This window comes from Garra rufa, unplaced genomic scaffold, assembly GCF_049309525.1.
Source record: "Garra rufa unplaced genomic scaffold, GarRuf1.0 hap1_unplaced_002, whole genome shotgun sequence".
Lineage (NCBI taxonomy): Eukaryota > Metazoa > Chordata > Actinopteri > Cypriniformes > Cyprinidae > Garra > Garra rufa.
The window spans coordinates 6,433,357-6,453,321 of NW_027394277.1; the positions used below are offsets into that span (position 1 = coordinate 6,433,357).

General features: G+C 38.0%; 11 non-coding genes across 11 annotated transcripts; all 11 read left to right on the top strand.

Annotated features, from left to right (window-relative positions):
• The first annotated feature begins 4,764 nt into the window (after positions 1 to 4,764).
• On the top strand, positions 4,765 to 4,883 carry LOC141307691 (5S ribosomal RNA). The gene has a single exon (XR_012346642.1). It is a non-coding gene; the product is annotated as a 5S ribosomal RNA (ribosomal RNA).
• An 84-nt stretch (positions 4,884 to 4,967) lies between these two features.
• LOC141307607 (5S ribosomal RNA) lies at positions 4,968 to 5,086 on the top strand. Its single transcript, XR_012346559.1, has one exon. It is a non-coding gene; the product is annotated as a 5S ribosomal RNA (ribosomal RNA).
• An 84-nt stretch (positions 5,087 to 5,170) lies between these two features.
• Positions 5,171 to 5,289, top strand: LOC141307604 (5S ribosomal RNA). Its single transcript, XR_012346557.1, has one exon. It is a non-coding gene; the product is annotated as a 5S ribosomal RNA (ribosomal RNA).
• A 723-nt stretch (positions 5,290 to 6,012) lies between these two features.
• Positions 6,013 to 6,131, top strand: LOC141307610 (5S ribosomal RNA). Its single transcript, XR_012346562.1, has one exon. It is a non-coding gene; the product is annotated as a 5S ribosomal RNA (ribosomal RNA).
• Positions 6,132 to 13,209: 7,078 nt separating this feature from the next.
• Positions 13,210 to 13,328, top strand: LOC141307109 (5S ribosomal RNA). Its single transcript, XR_012346064.1, has one exon. It is a non-coding gene; the product is annotated as a 5S ribosomal RNA (ribosomal RNA).
• Positions 13,329 to 14,127: 799 nt separating this feature from the next.
• Positions 14,128 to 14,246, top strand: LOC141307483 (5S ribosomal RNA). The gene has a single exon (XR_012346436.1). It is a non-coding gene; the product is annotated as a 5S ribosomal RNA (ribosomal RNA).
• A 725-nt stretch (positions 14,247 to 14,971) lies between these two features.
• LOC141307319 (5S ribosomal RNA) lies at positions 14,972 to 15,090 on the top strand. Its single transcript, XR_012346272.1, has one exon. It is a non-coding gene; the product is annotated as a 5S ribosomal RNA (ribosomal RNA).
• An 84-nt stretch (positions 15,091 to 15,174) lies between these two features.
• LOC141307485 (5S ribosomal RNA) lies at positions 15,175 to 15,293 on the top strand. Its single transcript, XR_012346437.1, has one exon. It is a non-coding gene; the product is annotated as a 5S ribosomal RNA (ribosomal RNA).
• Positions 15,294 to 16,018: 725 nt separating this feature from the next.
• On the top strand, positions 16,019 to 16,137 carry LOC141307449 (5S ribosomal RNA). Its single transcript, XR_012346403.1, has one exon. It is a non-coding gene; the product is annotated as a 5S ribosomal RNA (ribosomal RNA).
• An 84-nt stretch (positions 16,138 to 16,221) lies between these two features.
• On the top strand, positions 16,222 to 16,340 carry LOC141306910 (5S ribosomal RNA). The gene has a single exon (XR_012345866.1). It is a non-coding gene; the product is annotated as a 5S ribosomal RNA (ribosomal RNA).
• Positions 16,341 to 16,424: 84 nt separating this feature from the next.
• LOC141307555 (5S ribosomal RNA) lies at positions 16,425 to 16,543 on the top strand. Its single transcript, XR_012346507.1, has one exon. It is a non-coding gene; the product is annotated as a 5S ribosomal RNA (ribosomal RNA).
• The last annotated feature ends 3,422 nt before the right edge of the window (positions 16,544 to 19,965 follow it).

Below are 19,965 nucleotides of genomic sequence, written 5' to 3' on the forward strand. Positions count from 1 at the left end.
CTTCGCCCTGCATCCTCAAAGATGGCCAAGGAAAATTTCACTCCTCCACACACACCACTTTGAAGGTACATAATGCACAAACACATCTGCCATAAAACAATGCACAACAAATACATCTGCCACATCAACAGCACAGCTTTTCTGAATATATGCAATATACTATAAACTATAATCTGACTTTCCAATCTTTGGAATACTGCAGGACAATAAACATGAATGTAATACAAAAAAAAAAAAAAAAAAAACACATTTATGCAATGTTTACACTAGTGCATTTTTTTTATTTTTATGCATAGCTTTTTATACACCTTTTGTTTATATTACTCCAACGTTTTCAACCCTCAAAAACTGAGAATTTTTAAAATACTGCAGACCCTGCTTTAGATAGAAAACTCCATCGTTGCGTTTCAGTGTAAACGGACCATATCTGAGGTTTCTGAAAACGATGGCATGGCTGCCCAAATTCACTCTGCATATTCTTGACAACCTTGTAAACAATAACATGCCCATTTGTTTAATCTCATTTCAGAGGCTCATTTAAGAAAAGTAACTGTTAAATTGCAAAGTATAAAAAAATAAATTTATACCCCATGGAAAAAGTCAATTTCATTATGGTCGTATCTCTTAAATATGACAAACTTGGGAATGTATGCAGCCTGAATGGTAATGTGACATGCATTTTCAGTTGCGTAGTGTAGACAAAGATTGTTCCTGAAATGCAGAGAAAACGCCAATGTAGAAGCAGATCATTTTGATAAGAAAAAAAATGCACTAGTTTAAACATGGTGTTATACAAAAAGAAATATCCTAACAGTGTTGCGTTCCAGTACTGATATACTGATGCTGCATCCCAATTCCCATTCTATCCATGCACTTGAACACTCCAACACTGAATGTGAAGGATTTAACTTTGACAACATGATTGACTGAGCAGATCAAACATTAACCGTGTGCATGAGACACATTTGCAGAGCAGTTCACTCGAGCGGAAATTATGAAAAAGTAGTATGTCCCAAACCTTGCTTATTCTTCTGCTATACACTGTAAAGCTTGTTTACTAAATGAGTATATACTTTTACGGCATAGTATAAGCAGGAGAATTGGGATGCAGCATGACACTTCACACTTCCAATACTAATTTATTTGCTTTTTTTGTAAAACCTGCAGATGCCTGAGGGGCAGGTCCAGGAAACAGAGGCAGAAGTCATCGGTGTCTCTGAGGTCAATGACACGTGCCACTTCCTGAACAGCGACTCGGTGGTATATGTTCTTCCCCAGTACTTTTACTCTGGTACTGTGGATGACCTGATTTCCAGGCTCCCCATGAGGCTCAGCCTGAAACACATAAACCGCCGTGTGTTACAAGTTCAGAGTAAAATGTAAGCAGTTGACAAGTTTTCTTCACTTTTTAATATTTGATGTTTTCTTTACTTAAAGTGTTCCATTTCTTTGTTCTTGTTTGGATTGTATATAGTTTTTTTAAACAATGGTAACTGTTTTTCAATTACAATAAAAATATAATTCTGTGTTTCCCAGTAGCAGTGGTGGAAAGAGTACTGAAAATTTATACTCAATTACAAGTACCGTTACATTGCTGAAATTGTACTCAATTACAAGTAAAAGTACTGGTGTTAAAAAAGTAATTAAGTAAAAGTACAAATTACTCTTCATAAAAACTACTCTGAGTACTAATTACTTTTTAATTTTTTAATACTTCATAAGACATTTAGCATGTAATACTTCATAAGACATTTAGCATGTAAACGGACACCATATATTTAGCAATATACATTGCAACTGCATCAGTGATTGCTTTCCACCAGTCCCCATTCTTATCATACCGGACACAGTAAATGTTTGTAAGACAAATAAATATGAGATGGGAGGAAAATATATATTTCCATGCATTTCTCTTGCAGTTATATTGTATATAAATATATTTTAAAAAATGAATACAGAAATATTAAATGATCTAAAATAACCTAAATGAACTGCCAGCAGGTGGCAGCAAGACACTGATTTAATGACTGAATCATCATTCATCTGATTCGTTTGAACTGCTGGTTCACTCAAAATAAAGCAAGTAGCCGTTTTTATGAATGGGAAATTGAATCATTTCACTAGATTCGTTTAAAAACGCACGTTCATTCATTAACGCTCAGCGGCTCAGATGTGACTTGTATCAGACTATTTTTGACCACGAAATAGAGCAAAATTAGGCAATAGTGTTATAGTCAGACAATGTAAGTCACTTAATAATAACTTCTTGTTTATTTAACTGTTGTGTTAAATCAATATCTCATTTACAAACTCCCATAAAAAATTATTAAAAGCTGTTACTCATCTTGGATCGCAATATCACAAAGCTCTATTATAATCAACAACGCTCGCTATACTGTACAATCAGTCTCTTATTTACACTCTCTCTACACTTGGTGAGATTGGTGAGATATGTCCGTGATATATTACTCTACGTTGCAAAAACATTTGAAGCTCCCCTGAGTGCAAACACATATGCTGATTGGGTCCGGCTAACTGGCTAACAAGCAGCTAATCATATCCCTTTAGTGTTTCCCATTATTTGTTTTCCGTGCCTTTCTGAAAACATATATATATATATATATATATATATATATATATATATATATATATATACATATATATATATATACAGGCCCGTAGCCAGCCTAGCAGAAGGGGGGGTTCTTTTTTTCAAAAAGTGGACCTTTTTCAGTTCCCACCCATTTTGTATTTAATTATGAGGTTCAAATCGCCTACTTCATTTTGGTGACTTCTCATGCACGTTTGTGCTGGATTAGCATGTCTGTTGGTATCTTAATAAGCATGATTTTTGATGCACCAAACATATTTACTACAATGAGGTCAAACTTACCAAGATCATGTACTACCTTATTCAGTAAATATACACAAATACCTAAAGCAATTAATAAAGAGCCACAACTGACATTGTTAATGCAATAAATGCACAGATCCTTTATACTGACACACTTCTAATTGAGTTTGTGTTTGTAGGATTTAAATAAAAAACTTGGCTTGAGCCAAAACATCAGGGGGTAATGGTGTTGGTTGAGGGCCCACAGCATGGTCATGTAAGATTTCGAGAGACAGTGGTGGGTAAATGTGCATCCCTCTAGGGGGCATGCCCCCCTGTAGGAAATTTTATACATTTTAAAGGTAAATCCATTAATTTGGTGCATTTTGAGAGTTCAAAAATAAGAGCTACAACTATGTTCACTGTGCAAATTGAACAAGAAAAATAAAAAAGTTGATGACAAATCTAAAAAGGGTCCAGAACTGCCTCTAGTCAGAAAGTACCGTGTTCTTCTTCTATGCAGTGTCCTCCTTTTCAAAACACAAATATCAAGAAATGAATTTTGTTTGACTATATAGGCCTACTGTACATGGTATCTGCAGGATTTTTTAAATCAAAATTAAGGCTTTTTGTTTCCTTTTTTAAGACTTGCAGAAATAGAATTAATATTGAATGAGCAGGATAAAGCAATGTCTAGTAAAATATTAAACCTCTATCATGATTTACAGCTAAGATAATGTTCATAAAAACCAATAACATCTGTAAAAATTGTAACAAAGCTAATTTTTTATGGTGAAATGTAATTATTCTGACTGTTTGAGTTATTAAAATGAACCCTTGCTAGTAGCATACATGATAACCAGTAAAAACACACACATAGGCCTATAGCACCTTAACACCATGGTATAAAAATTAACTAGCCCAATATTTTCTATGTATTTGTATAAAGAACAGTGGTCTAAATAAATTTAGTACAAATCCACAAATGCTATACTATACTTATATTACCTTACTTCTTTACAGTTAATACATGTCTACATTAATATAATATTCCGCATTTCTACCGCAATACCATGGTGCAGTTATTGACATGGTAAATGATTCTGACTGCATCGTCGCGCACAGTGTTTCTCCTGTTTGTCAGCGCTGTTTCGCCTGTTTAAGTCGCAAAGTCATTTGTGTTCTTTTATTAAATTCAAGCGCTTCATTGTGGATCTTACAGCACTGTTTAGTGCTCGCTAGTAAACGCGTCTGCTTTAGTGAATTTGCGCTCCGCTGCTGTGATCTGAGCGGATACAGTATAAACGGTCCGTGTGGCATGCTTTAAATGACTATCGCATTTAATCCATAATGCGATTCTTGTCTTTCCTTGCCCAAATTTATGACATCTTTAATAATTAAACCTTTTACACTAATTCAATGTTGTTATTTAAAAGAACACTTGTTTATAAAAAAAAAAAATGTATTTAAATTATGGACCTTTGACAATATGGGGTGGTTCGTTCGAACCACCCGAACCCCCCCTGGCTACGGGCCTGCTATAGTATCTTAGTGCGTTTCTAATCTGGTGAATGCGCGAGGGAGGGCTGAGCCCATTCGGAACTGCTGGAGCCCAGAGAGGAGCGTCAGCCGATAACTTACCAGGCTTTCCATTGGTCCGTTAAGAAGAGATTTTTATTGGCTACCGAAATCCCGGTCAGTGGTTGAAATATTAATTCAAATGACAGTACTCTGTAACGAATTGTGATTTTTAAAGTAATTAAGTAAATTACTCAGGTTAATTTGTACTCAAGTACAAGTAAAATTACAGACTTAAAATTATACTCATGAAAGTACAATTACCCAAAAATTGTACTTAATTACAGTAACGTGAGTAGTTGTAATTCGTTACCTCCACCACTGTAAATAACCCACTTTTTGGAGCAGTCCTCGCTTACGGCCATACTGCGCTGAGTGCGCCCGATCTCGTCTGATCTCAGAAGCAAAGCAGCGTCGGGCCTGGTTAGTACTTATATGGGAGACCACCTGGGAATACCAGGTGCTGTAAGCTTTTGCCTTTTCTTCACTATTTATATAATATGCTGGCTTTTACGGAGGCTGATCTTTAAATAGCCCACTTTTTGGAGCAGCCCTCGCTTACGGCCATACTGCGCTGAGACCGCCCGATCTCGTCTGATCTCGGAAGCAAAGCAGCGTCGGTCCTGGTTAGTACTTGGATGGGAGACCACCTGGGAATACCAGGTGCTGTAAGCTTTTGCCTTTTCTTCACTATTTATATAATATGCTGGCTTTTACGGAGGCTGATCTTTAAATAGCCCACTTTTTGGAGCAGCCCTCGCTTACGGCCATACTGCGCTGAGACCGCCCGATCTCGTCTGATCTTGGAAGCAAAGCAGCGTCGGGCCTGGTTAGTACTTGGATGGGAGACCGCCTGGGAATACCAGGTGCTGTAAGCTTTTGCCTTTTCTTCACTATTTATATAATATGCTGGCTTTTAGAAAGACGTGTTTTACCGCTCTATTCATTACAATCATTTAAATGTATTATAGAGTGTTAAGTGTTTTACATGTTTTTTAGGCCATTTTATTACTCTTAACATTTTAAGTGTGTGTGTGTCTTTAATAAATGGATGGTTGGCCTGCCATGTGACTAGACACATGACAGGAAGCAGGAAGTACAACTGTATAAGAGAGCAGCATGACAAAAAAAGTCACCAAACTGTTGGATTAAGGAGTTGCTAATTTTAGAGCTCACCTTTCCATTCACCACCTGCAAACTTTGGATTACACTTTCTGTGGATTGTATATACAATGGTGGACACTCACATTGGACTTATCAACACACTGGGATTCTTGGACTGTTTTTAGGGTATGGACAAATGAACTGTATTCTTTTAACAGCATTTACCTAGTTTTATCGTGTTGTTTTAAAGTCTTTTATGTGAACCTTGTATATAAACCAAATCTATTTAAACCAATCTTCTTTTATGTCTCATTCTTTTAACCACTAGTCATCTCTCACAGTTAAATCTGACCCCATTTTAATCTTGTAACTCTGGATGGGAGACCGCCTGGGAATACCAGGTGCTGTAAGCTTTTGCCTTTTCTTCACTATTTATATAATATGATGGCTTTTACGGAGGCTGATCTATAAATAGCCCACTTTTTGGAGCAGTACTCGCTTACGGCCATACTGCGCTGAGAGCGCCCAATCTCGTCTGATCTCGGAAGCAAAGCAGCGTCGGGCCTGGTTAGTACTTAGATGGGAGACCGCCTGGGAATACCAGGTGCTGTAAGCTTTTGCCTTTTCTTCACTATTTATATAATATGCTGGCTTTTATGGAGGCTGATCTTTAAATAGGCCACTTTTTGGAGCAGCCCTCGCTTACGGCCATACCACGCTGAGCGCCCTCTAGTGGAAGCAGGAAGTGGTACAGCTTGTTGGAGAAAGCAAACAGAGAGTGTTTTGAGTTTTGAGAACTGGAAACTGAAGCCTGTGTTTTTAAAACAACCTTTTTGAAAAAGAGGAATTGGTGGGTAGTCAAGTTATTTAATCCCCAAACGGCTATTGCTGTTTGGGGATAGATACTTTCTGTGCTGAGATGGCTACAATGTTGGATGACAAAATGGAGGTGGGAAGAGGCCTGGAGAAAAGGAACACAAGGGAAATGGATGGAGAACGGGACCAAAGAAGAAGGAATTATGAAAAGAGGCTCACAGTGCTGGTGGAAATAGAAGGAGAAGATAGAATAACGATGATGGAGATACTGAAGAAAGTGAGAGAAGAGTGTGGAGTGGTGATCGGCTGTAGATACAAAACACCAAAAGAATACGAGCTGACAATGGAAGAGGAAAAAGGAAAGAAGAAGTTGTTGGATGGGCTAAAGATAAAGAACAGTCGGATTATGGCGAAAGAGGTGGACTGTATGGAGATGGTGGTCTCATTTCTTGGTCTACCAATGTATATTCAGGATGAGGAGATACTGAGAAAGCTGTCGGAATGGGGAGTTAAAGCGGTCTCAAGAGTGAAAAGGAGAATGTGGCCGGGGACAGATATCGCTGATGGGACAAGATTTTTAAAGGTAAAATTCAATGATGTGGTAAAATCACTGCCATATTCAACAAAGTTTGAGACACTAGGAGGGACTGAGCACTTCAGAGTGATACATGACAGGCAAGTGAAAGTCTGTCGCCTGTGCATTCAGCCAGGTCACATTGTAAGAGACTGCCCAAGCTTCAGATGTTTTAAATGTGACAAGCAGGGACATTACGCCAGAGAGTGCAAGGAGGTGAACTGCATTATGTGCAATATGCGACCTGGATTATGTGTGTGTGAAACACTGCCGGAGATGGATGAGGAAAACAGCAATGAGGAGGATTCGGATCTGTATGAGGTGGATGAAGAGGTGGAGATCGAAGGAAAGGAAGGTGAAGCGACTGGAGAAGAAAGAAGGGATGCATGGAGTGGAGAAGAAAGAACAGTGGAGTGGAGAGCGATTGAGAATGTGAGCAGTCAAGAGGAGGAGGCTCCAGGGCAGAGGCAGAGAGAGAGAGAAAGAAAAAAGAAAGAAAGGAGAGCGGAACCCGGAAAGGAGATGGCTATGAAGGGCTTGGAGTGTGAAAATGGAGAAGGGGAAACAGCGAAAGGTGATGGAGAGAGTCAGGAGGGTGACAGTGCAAAAGGGCAAGGCGAAAAGCTGCAAGTGGAGGGATGTGGAGGAGTGCCAGAGAGTCTAGAGACAATCGAGGACGAGGACATGGACACAAGCGAAGGAAAAAGGGTGCAGAAGAAAAGAAAGAAGAAAGAAATGGAGGAGCACACTGCAGAAAGTAAGTGCATGGATTGAGCAAAATGAGTATGATTTTTTTCAAAATTATGATACTTGCTATGTGGGGCATTATGAACATTGCCTGTTTGAATAGCAATGGGTTAAGAGATGAAAATAAGTTTGAGAAGGTGAAGGGTTTGTTAAAAGCGGATATACTCTGTTTGCAAGAGACACACTGGTCTGATGAAATAATGGACAACATAAGAAAGAGGTGGGAAGGTGAAATTATTTCTAATCATGGGACTGCAAAATCCTGTGGCGTGGCAACCCTGATAAAAGGAGATCGATTAAACAATGTGAAGCAAATATACAAGGATGGAAATGGGAGATTGTTAGTGATTGAATTTGTATTTCACAATGAACTGTTCAGGCTGATAAACATTTATGCACCTAACACAGAAAATGAAAGAAAAGAAGTCTTTAAAGAAATTAAGCCGCTGTGTAAAGGCAACTTTATAATAGTCGGTGACTTTAATGTATGGTGCACAAGACTGGACGCGTCAAGCAGCGCAAACTTTAAGTCAGATGTATCCAGAAAATATTTAACTGAATGGATGCAAAATGAGGACATAGTTGATGTATGGAGGGATGAGAATCCCTACAAAAAAGACTTCTCTAGAAGACAATTGGTGATGGGAGTCTTGAAACAAAGCCGTATAGATTTATGTTTAACCAAAAGGGAAATGTTAAAATATATAAAAAATGTGAGATATAAGTTTGTGGGAGTAAGTGACCATGCTATGATGATGGTAAAGATGGGTGTGAACGAGGAGGAGAGGGGGGGAGGAATGTGGTGTTTGAATGCAGACTTGCTAAAAGAAGAGGCATATAAAGAAAATATCAGAAAATGTATAGATTATGAAATGGAAAATATCTTATTTGATGAAAATGTATGTGAGTGGTGGGAAAAAATGAAAGGGATAATTAAAAAAAGAAGTATTAGATATGCCAAACAAAGGAATTTTAAGAGAAGGAGCAAAGTTGAGGTAATGCAAAATGAATTGAAGAGGGAAGCAGAAAAAATAGAAAGTAATCCCGAGCAAGATAAAGAACGCTTTATGCAGATAAATGCAGAAATAGAGGAGTATGAAAAAGAAAAAAGCAAGGGTGCAATAATAAGGAGTAGAGCGCAGTATGCGTTAGAGGGAGAAAGAAGCACAAAGTTCTTTCTAAACTTAGAAAAGAAAAAGCAGATGAAAAAGTATATAACAGAGTTGGAAAATGAAAAAGGAGATAAGATTACTGATTATGTGGAGATAATAAGAGAAGTAGAAATATTTTATAAGAAGCTATTTAAGAAAGAAGGGGTTAAACAGGAGTGTGTGGAGGAAGTTTTGAACTCTGTGAGTGTGAGGTTAAGTGAAAGTGAGAAAAATACATGTGAAAGTGACATAGGTATCGAAGAAATAAAAGAAGCAATAAAACAGACAAAGAAGAATAAAAGCCCGGGCTCAGACGGCTTAACGCATGAGTTTTACAAGACTTTTGAAGAGACTGTAGCACCAATATTGTGGAAGGTTTATAGAAGTATGGAAGAGAGAGGTGAAATGCCAGAGTCTATGGGGCTAGGAGTAATCACAATACTATATAAAAATAAAGGAAGTCCACTTAAGCTAGAAAATTATAGACCGTTGAGTCTGTTAAACACGGATTATAAAATACTGACAAAAGTGCTGGCAAATAGGATAAAAGAGGTGGTAGGGTCAATAGTATCACCAAGCCAAGCTTATAGCATAAAGGGAAGAGACATTACAGATACAATTTGCACAATAAGGGACGTAGTAGAAGGGATGGGGAAAGATGGGAAAGGGGGATTGGTTTTATCTATAGACTTAAATAAGGCTTTTGATAGGGTGGAACATAGCTTTATAGAACAGACAATGGGGAGATTTGGGTTTGGAGAGAGAATGCAAAAGTGGATAAAATTAATATATGTAAATGCTAAAAGTTGTGTTAAGGTTAATGGGGTGTTAACTGACCCCTTTCAGTTAGAGAGGTCAGTAAGGCAAGGCTGTCCGTTGTCTGCAATATTGTATTCAATAACAGCTGAGCCACTGGCGACACTCATCAAAAATGACAAGGAAATAAAAGGTATTCAAATACCAAATGGAGGATTGAGTATAATACATCAATATGCAGATGATACAACTTTTACAGTTAGGGATATAGAGAGTATAAATAAAATTAGAAAACAGATGGAAAAATATGGGAAAGCGTCAGGTGCTAAAATAAATGTGGAAAAATCTGAAATAATGAGTATAGGAGGAATAAGGGTGGAAGGGTCAGATGTTCCATTTAAAATAACGAAAGATTTTATAAAAATTTTAGGGGTAAACGTAGGAGAGAATGCAAAAGAGGCAAGAGATGCAACATGGTCAGGAGTGCTAAACAAAATCAAGCAAGTGTTACAGTTTTGGAGACTAAGGGAATTAAGACTAAGAGGAAAAGTGGTAGTGGTTAATTCTTTATTGTTAACTAAATGTAATTATGTGATGGGAGCAATTGATTTACCAGACTGGGTGTTAAATGGAATAAAAGAGGCTGTGAATATTTTTGTGTGGGGTGGGAAAGGAGTAAAAATATCAGCAAAAACATTAATAGCAGATTACAGTGAGGGGGGTTTGAAATTGATGGATTTAGATGTGAAAAGGAAAGCAATAAGAGTTAAGACAATAAAAAAGTATTTATGTGGCAAAGTAGAATATGGATGGAAGGGGTATATGAGAAAATATTTAAATGAAGGAGGAGGGTGTGGTGAAGAAGGAGTGTTTATGGTTTTAAAAAAGCCAATGATTGAAAAGTTGCCTTTGTTTTACCAAGAAGTGTTTACTGCATGGGCTGAATTTGTGATAAATGTAAACTATGAATGTGAAAACATAAACCAAATACACAATCAGCCAATTTTCCTGAACCCAAGAATAAGGAGGGGAGGGAAAATGCTTTACAACAGACTGTTCATGAGAGCGGGGGTAAGGAAAGTAAAGGATATGGCTTACGAATATGTAAAAGGTTTTTTACCGAATAGAGCAATATATGATTGTGTGGTGGGGTGGGATGATGAAATTGAGAAAGCAAAAGTGGATGGTGAATGTGAAAACATTAAAAAAAGCCTGCCTGAAAGGTGGGTAGAAAGGATTGAAAGGGAAACTGTTAAAGTGGGAGATTGGGGAATGCCTGAAATGTACATTGTGGAAAATGGGAGAAAAAAGTTTTTGTGGGAGATAAATGTGAAAACTGTATACAAAATGATGGTCAGAAAGGAGATCAAAGTGCCTGCATCAGAAGCGGTATGGCCAAGATTGTTTCCTGATTTGAAAGTAAAAACAATATGGAGAAACTTAAATATAAAATACAACGGACTAGACTGTGAGAACTTGGACTTCAAGCTACGACACAATAGAATCTATACAAAGGTGGTAATTCATCAAATGAATAAAAATGTGAGTAGAGAATGTGATATATGTGAGACAGAGCCAGAAACTTTGATGCACATTTTCTTTGAGTGCAAGGAACTTGAGGAGTTTCATGGAAAAATGAAAAAACTGATAAAAGATGGAATGGGAAAAGGGGTTGCAGAAGATGAGTGGAAAAAACTGTTTTTGTTTGGTGAATGTACAAATTATAAGGATAGGAAGGTGAACTTTTGGAATTTGATTCTAAGTAATGCAAGGTATGCAATATGGGTGAGGAGGAATATGGCATACTATGAGAGAAAGAAAGTAGATGTGACTGAAATGTTCAAGAGTATTGTTAGAAAGAATGTGTATATAATGTGGAAATACCTAAGCAAAGAAGAATTTGAAAAAGCGTTTGTAGAAGAAAGTGGATTTATATGTACAAAAGAAAGGTTTAGTTTAACATTTTGAAAAGAAATGGTTATATTTAAGTTAGGTATTTTTGTTTTGGGTTTTTGGTTTCGTTTGAGTGATATAAAGGAGGGTTAAATTCAAAGCTCATGCTGTATATGCTAAATTGTCTTCAAATGTAATAAGATTGAAAGATGTAATGAATGAAAAATGAGTTATGTAAATATTATTTTGTACTTTTTGATAATAAAAAAAAAAAAAAAAAAAAAAAAAAGAGACCGCCCGATCTCGTCTGATCTCGGAAACAAAGCAGCGTCGGGCCTGGTTAGTACTTGGATGGGAGACCGCCTGGGAATACCAGGTGCTGTAAGCTTTTGCCTTTTCTTCACTATTTATATAATATGCTGGCTTTTAGAAAGACGTGTTTTACCGCTCTATTCATTACAATCATTTAAATGTATTATAGAGTGTTAAGTGTTTTACATGTTTTTTAGGCCATTTTATTACTCTTAACATTTTAAGTGTGTGTGTGTCTTTAATAAATGGATGGTTGGCCTGCCATGTGACTAGACACATGACAGGAAGCAGGAAGTACAACTGTATAAGAGAGCAGCATGACAAAAAAAGTCACCAAACTGTTGGATTAAGGAGTTGCTAATTTTAGAGCTCACCTTTCCATTCACCACCTGCAAACTTTGGATTACACTTTCTGTGGATTGTATATACAATGGTGGACACTCACATTGGACTTATCAACACACTGGGATTCTTGGACTGTTTTTAGGGTATGGACAAATGAACTGTATTCTTTTAACAGCATTTACCTAGTTTTATCGTGTTGTTTTAAAGTCTTTTATGTGAACCTTGTATATAAACCAAATCTATTTAAACCAATCTTCTTTTATGTCTCATTCTTTTAACCACTAGTCATCTCTCACAGTTAAATCTGACCCCATTTTAACCTTGTAACTCTGGATGGGAGACCGCCTGGGAATACCAGGTGCTGTAAGCTTTTGCCTTTTCTTCACTATTTATATAATATGCTGGCTTTTAGAAAGACGTGTTTTACCGCTCTATTTATTACAATCATTTAAATGTATTATAGAGTGTTAAGTGTTTTACATGTTTTTTTAGACCATTTTATTGCTCTTAACATTTTAAGTGTGTGTGTGTCTTAAATAAATGGATGGTTGGCCTGCCATGTGACTAGACACATGACAGGAAGCAGGAAGTACAACTGTATAAGAGAGCAGCATGACAAACAAAGGACAGTCACCAAACTGTTGGATTAAGGAGTTTGCTAATTTTAGAGCTCACCTTTCCATTCACCACCTGCAAACTTTGGATTACACTTTCTGTGGATTGTATATACAATGGTGGACACTCACATTGGACTTATCAACACACTGGGATTCTTGGACTGTTTTTAGGGTATGGACAAATGAACTGTATTCTTTTAACAGCATTTACCTAGTTTTATCGTGTTGTTTTAAAGTCTTTTATGTGAACCTTGTATAAAAACCAAATCTATTTAAACCAATCTTCTTTTATGTCTCATTCTTTTAACCACTAGTCATCTCTCACAGTTAATTCTGACCCCATTTTAATGTTGTAACTCTGGATGGGAGACCGCCTGGGAATACCAGGTGCTGTAAGCTTTTGCCTTTTCTTCACTATTTATATAATATGATGGCTTTTACGGAGGCTGATCTATAAATAACCCACTTTTTGGAGCACTCCTCGCTTACGGCCATACTGCGCTGAGAGCGCCCGATCTCTTCTGATCTCGGAAGCAAAGCAGCGTCGGGCCTGGTTAGTACTTGGATGGGAGACCGCCTGGGAATACCAGGTGCTGTAAGCTTTTGCCTTTTCTTCACTATTTATATAATATGCTGGCTTTTAGAAAGACTTGTTTTACCGCTCTATTTATTACAATCATTTAAATGTATTATAGAGTTTTAAGTGTTTTACATGTTTTTTAGGCCATTTTATTACTCTTAACATTTTAAGTGTATGTGTCTTTAATAAATGGATGGTTGGCCTGTCATGTGACTAGACACATGACAGGAAGCAGGAAGTACAACTGTATAAGAGAGCAGCATGACAAACAAAGGGCAGTCACCAAACTGTTGGATTGAGGAGTTGCTAATTTTAGAGCTCAACTTTCCATTCACCACCTGCAAACTTTGGATTACACTTTCTGTGGATTGCATATACACTGGTGGACACTCACATTGGACTTATCAACACACTGGGATTCTTGGACTGTTTTTAGGGTATGGACAAATGAACTGTATTCTTTTAACAGAGTTTACCTGTATTTAGGGTATGGACAAATGAACTGTATTCTTTTAACAGAGTTGACCTAGTTTTATCGTGTTGTTTTAAAGTCTTTTATGTGAACCTTGTAAATACACCAGATCTATTTAAACCAATTTTCTTTTATGGCTCATTCTTTTAACCACTAGTCCTCTCACAGTTAAATCTGACCCCATTTTAGTCTTGTAACTCGGCTGATAAGGCCGATTGTTACACTTTTATGGGAGACCGCCTGGGAATACCAGGTGCTGTAAGCTTTTGCCTTTTCTTCACTATTTATATAATATGCTGGCTTTTACGGAGGCTGATCTTTAAATAGCCCACTTTTTGGAGCAACCCTCGCTTACGGCCATACAGCGCTGAGAGCGCCCGATCTCGTCTGATCTCGGAAGCTAAGCAGCGTCGGGCCTGCTTAGTACTTGGATGGGAGACCGCCTGGGAATACCAGGTGCTGTAAGCTTTTGCTTTTTCTTCACTATTTATATAATATGCTGGCTTTTAGAAAGTCGTGTTTTACCGCTCTATTTATTACAATCATTTAAATGTATTATAGAGTTTTAAGTGTTTTACATGTTTTTTAGGCCATTTTATTACTCTTAACATTTTAAGTGTATGTGTCTTTCATAAATGGATGGTCGGCCTGTCACGTGACTAGACACATGACAGGAAGCAGGAAGTAGAACTGCATAAGAGAGCAGCATGACAAACAACGGACAGTCACCAAACTGTTGGATTGAGGAGTTGCTAATCTTAGAGCTCACCTTTCCTTTCACCACCTGCAAACTTTGGATTAAACTTTCTGTGGATTGTACATGCACTGGTGGACACTCACGTTGGACTTATCAACACACTGGGATTCTTGGACTGTTTTAGGGTATGGACAAATGAACTGTATTCTTTTAACAGAGTTTACCTAGTTTTATCGTGTTGTTTTAAAGTCTTTTATGTGAACCTTGTAAATACACCAAATCTATTTAAACCAATCTTCTTTTATGTCTCATTCTTTTAACCACTAGTCATCTCTCACAGTTAATTCTGACCCCATTTTAATGTTGTAACTCTGGATGGGAGACCGCCTGGGAATACCAGGTGCCGTAAGCTTTTGCCTTTTCTTCACTATTTATATAATATGCTGGCTTTTACGGAGGCTGATCTTTAAATAGCCCACTTTTTGGAGCAGCCCTCGCTTACGGCCATACTGCGCTGAGACCGCCCGATCTCGTCTGATCTCGGAAGCAAAGCAGCGTCGGGCCTGGTTAGTACTTGGATGGGAGACCGCCTGGGAATACCAGGTGCTGTAAGCTTTTGCCTTTTCTTCACTATTTATATAATATGATGGCTTTTACGGAGGCTGATCTATAAATAGCCCACTTTTTGGAGCAGTACTCGCTTACGGCCATACAGCGCTGAGAGCGCCCGATCTCGTCTGATCTCGGAAGCTAAGCAGCGTCGGGCCTGCTTAGTACTTGGATGGGAGACCGCCTGGGAATACCAGGTGCTGTAAGCTTTTGCTTTTTCTTCACTATTTATATAATATGCTGGCTTTTAGAAAGTCGTGTTTTACCGCTCTATTTATTACAATCATTTAAATGTATTATAGAGTTTTAAGTGTTTTACATGTTTTTTAGGCCATTTTATTACTCTTAACATTTTAAGTGTATGTGTCTTTCATAAATGGATGGTCGGCCTGTCACGTGACTAGACACATGACAGGAAGCAGGAAGTAGAACTGCATAAGAGAGCAGCATGACAAACAACGGACAGTCACCAAACTGTTGGATTGAGGAGTTGCTAATCTTAGAGCTCACCTTTCCTTTCACCACCTGCAAACTTTGGATTAAACTTTCTGTGGATTGTACATGCACTGGTGGACACTCACGTTGGACTTATCAACACACTGGGATTCTTGGACTGTTTTAGGGTATGGACAAATGAACTGTATTCTTTTAACAGAGTTTACCTAGTTTTATCGTGTTGTTTTAAAGTCTTTTATGTGAACCTTGTAAATACACCAAATCTATTTAAACCAATCTTCTTTTATGTCTCATTCTTTTAACCACTAGTCATCTCTCACAGTTAATTCTGACCCCATTTTAATGTTGTAACTCTGGATGGGAGACCGCCTGGGAATACCAGGTGCCGTAAGCTTTTGCCTTTTCTTCACTATTTATATAATATGCTGGCTTTTACGGAGGCTGATCTTTAAATAGCCCACTTTTTGGAGCAGCCCTCGCTTACGGTCATACTGCGCTGAGACCGCCCGATCTCGTCTGATCTCGGAAGCAAAGCAGCGTCGGGCCTGGTTAGTACTTGGATGGGAGACCGCCTGGGAATACCAGGTGCTGTAAGCTTTTGCCTTTTCTTCACTATTTATATAATATGATGGCTTTTACGGAGGCTGATCTATAAATAGCCCACTTTTTGGAGCAGTACTCGCTTACGGCCATACTGCGCTGAGAGCGCCCGATCTCGTCTGATCTCGGAAGCAAAGCAGCGTCGGGCCTGGTTAGTACTTAGATGGGAGACCGCCTGGGAATACCAGGTGCTGTAAGCTTTTGCCTTTTCTTCACTATTTATATAATATGCTGGCTTTTACGGAGGCTGATCTTTAAATAGCCCACTTTTTGGAGCAGCCCTCGCTTACGGCCATACTGCGCTGAGACCGCCCGATCTCGTCTGATCTCGGAAGCAAAGCAGCGTCGGGCCTGGTTAGTACTTGTATGGGAGACCGCCTGGGAATACCAGGTGCTGTAAGCTTTTGCCTTTTCTTCACTATTTATATAATATGCTGGCTTTTAGAAAGACGTGTTTTACCGCTCTATTTATTACAATCATTTAAATGTATTATAGAGTGTTAAGTGTTTTACATGTTTTTTTAGGCCATTTTATTGCTCTTAACATTTTAAGTGTGTGTGTGTCTTAAATAAATGGATGGTTGGCCTGCCATGTGACTAGACACATGACAGGAAGCAGGAAGTACAACTGTATAAGAGAGCAGCATGACAAACAAAGGACAGTCACCAAACTGTTGGATTAAGGAGTTTGCTAATTTTAGAGCTCACCTTTCCATTCACCACCTGCAAACTTTGGATTACACTTTCTGTGGGTTGTATATACAATGGTGGACACTCACATTGGACTTATCAACACACTGGGATTCTTGGACTGTTTTTAGGGTATGGACAAATGAACTGTATTCTTTTAACAGCATTTACCTAGTTTTATCGTGTTGTTTTAAAGTCTTTTATGTGAACCTTGTATAAAAACCAAATCTATTTAAACCAATCTTCTTTTATGTCTCATTCTTTTAACCACTAGTCATCTCTCACAGTTAATTCTGACCCCATTTTAATGTTGTAACTCTGGATGGGAGACCGCCTGGGAATACCAGGTGCTGTAAGCTTTTGCCTTTTCTTCACTATTTATATAATATGCTGGCTTTTACGGAGGCTGATCTTTAAATAGCCCACTTTTTGGAGCAACCCTCGCTTACGGCCATACCCCCACCTGAGGCGCTAGAGAGCTACAGGAAGTGAGTTGGCTGCAGTTGGGAGAGGAAGGCTCTCCTCCATTTTGTTTATTTTTCTTTTGTGTTTCTTTTACTTCAACTTAATTTTTTTGTGCTTTTTTGTTAGTTTTAAACCACCCAACAGCAGCATCTCGGTTGGCTGGAGGGTGGTTAACCTTTTTTTGCTTTTTTTTCTTTAAAATGGACGGATTAATGGATAATGACACAGGACCGGCTGGAGGAACACGAATGGTACATGACACTGGACTGGGCGGAGAGACATGTATGGCAAACAACACTGGACTGGACTATCAACAACGAGCAGGATACAGAAAAAAACAAGACGCAAGAGACAACCCAAGTGGAAAGAAATATTTGAAGGAGGCAACACTGATTGTGAATGTGGAACATGTAAATGAGGTGAGAGCTGTGGATATTATTAAAGCAGTGACGGACAAGTGTGGAAATGGAAAAATTCTAGCGTTAAGGCCAAGACAAGGAAAAGAGTTCGAATTAACAATGGAAAAGGAGGAATCGTGTGAGGATTTAATCAATGGACTGACAATTAAAGGGGTGAACTGTGAAGTAAAAAAACTGCAAAATAGAGATTACGTTGTTTCCTTCATGCACCTGCCCGTCTACCTGGACGACACTGAAATTATTAGAAAATTGGAAGGATGGGGAGTTAAACCTCTTTCAAAAATTAAAAGAAGATGCTACCCGGGCACTGAAATAGAGGATGGAACAAGGTTTTTAAAGGTAAGGTTCCCTAAAGAGGTAGCATCATTGCCTTACAGCACGAGGCTGGAAACGGCAGAAGGGTTGCAGTATTTTAGGGTGATGCACAGCCACCAGGTGAAGACCTGTAGACTGTGCATGAGCCCAGACCACCTGCTAAAAGAGTGCCCTGAGTTTACATGCTACAAGTGCGATGAAAGGGGACATTTTGCAAGAGACTGTAACGCAGTCAGGTGCCCGGAGTGTCAGCAAATTTTAAATAAGTGTGAGTGTTGGATGGAGGACGAGGAAGGAGGCACGGAAAGTCAGGTGGACGGACAGGTGCGTGAAGGAAACAACGAGGAGGACGGAGAAACTTGCGAAACACAAGAGGAAGGATTACAACAAAAAGAAACAGAAGGAGCAACAGGCAACCGAGAGGAAGGAGAAGAAGAAAAAGGGAACGATGAACTTAAGGAACATGCAACACAACAAGACACCCACTGGACAGAAATGGAAACATTGGACACTTCTAATAGTTTTCTGGACGACGTAGAGAGAGATGGACAAAGAATGGGAAATCAAAACAAAGAAACAGACAATGGAGAGCAAGCAAAGATGGACAACATGGGAAAGGACAGAGAGGGGAGAGGACTAATTAGAAGGAGAGCCTTAAAGGTAAAACCAAATGTGGAAAATGCAAGAAAAAAAATCATGACAAATGTAAACAGATATGAAGTGTTAAGTGGGCTGGAGGGAGAAGATGGTGTATAATGTTTTCTAGGTATTTGTTTTTATTTCTTTTAATGGTTTTAAGTTGTGTTACTTTTAATGCGAGGGGATTGATGGACATGAGAAAATTTGAAAGACTGAAAGAAAAATGCAAAGGAGAAGATGTTATCGCTTTGCAAGAAACAAACTGGAAAGAGAGTGTGATGATGGACTATAAAAAGAAATGGGAAGGAGATATTTTATATAACAATGGGGATGGAAGGCTTGGAAGAGGTGTAGCGTTTTTAATGAGGAAAGATGTGTTTAATGCAAGCAAAGTAGTGTATAAAGATAAGATAGGGAAATGTATGGTATTAGAAGTAAATTATGAAGGACGTGAAATTATTTTAGCGAATGTACATGCACCAGTGGAAGAGAAGGAAAAGAAAGAGTTTTTTAATGTTTTAAGAAACATTGTAAAGAAGTATAAAGAAATAATTATGATGGGGGATTTTAACACAGTTTTTAGTAAACAAGATATGGCTGAAGGAATGGTTTTTAAAACAGATACAGGAAGAAAAGAATTAAAAGCATTAATGGATGAAAACAATATGATAGATGTGTGGAGAGAAAGAAATGAAAAGAAAAAAGAATTTTCGAGAAGACAAATAGTAGGGCAGTTTGTATGCCAAACTAGAATTGACTTTGTTTTATGTACAAGAAATGTGGAGAATTTTATAGAAAATATTAAGTACAAAGAAACAAGTTTTAGCGATCATAAGATTTTATCTTTTAAGTTGGACTGGAGTCAAATGCAAAGAGGTCCTGGAGTATGGATTTTAAATACACAGATTTTAAAGAATGAAGATTATGTTTTAATAGTGAAAGAAATTATAGAAAAAGAAAAGGAAAATGGAATGTATGAAGAGGATAAGAGAATATGGTGGGAGAGTGTAAAGTTTTTAATCAAAAAATTCTCAATCAGGTATTGTAGTTTTATTCAGAAATGCAAAAGATCCAAAGAAAGAGGAATAAAGGAAAGTTTGGAAATGGAATTGAATAAAGAATTTAAAGACATACAAAAGATAAAGGAAATGGAGGGGAAACTGAAAGAAATAGAAGAAAAGGAATATGAGGGGGCGAGGTTAAGAAGCAAAGCAAAATATGTGGTGGAGGGAGAAAAATGTACAAAGTTCTTTTTTGATCTGGAAAAAAGAGAGGGAAAGCTGAAACGATAAAAGAA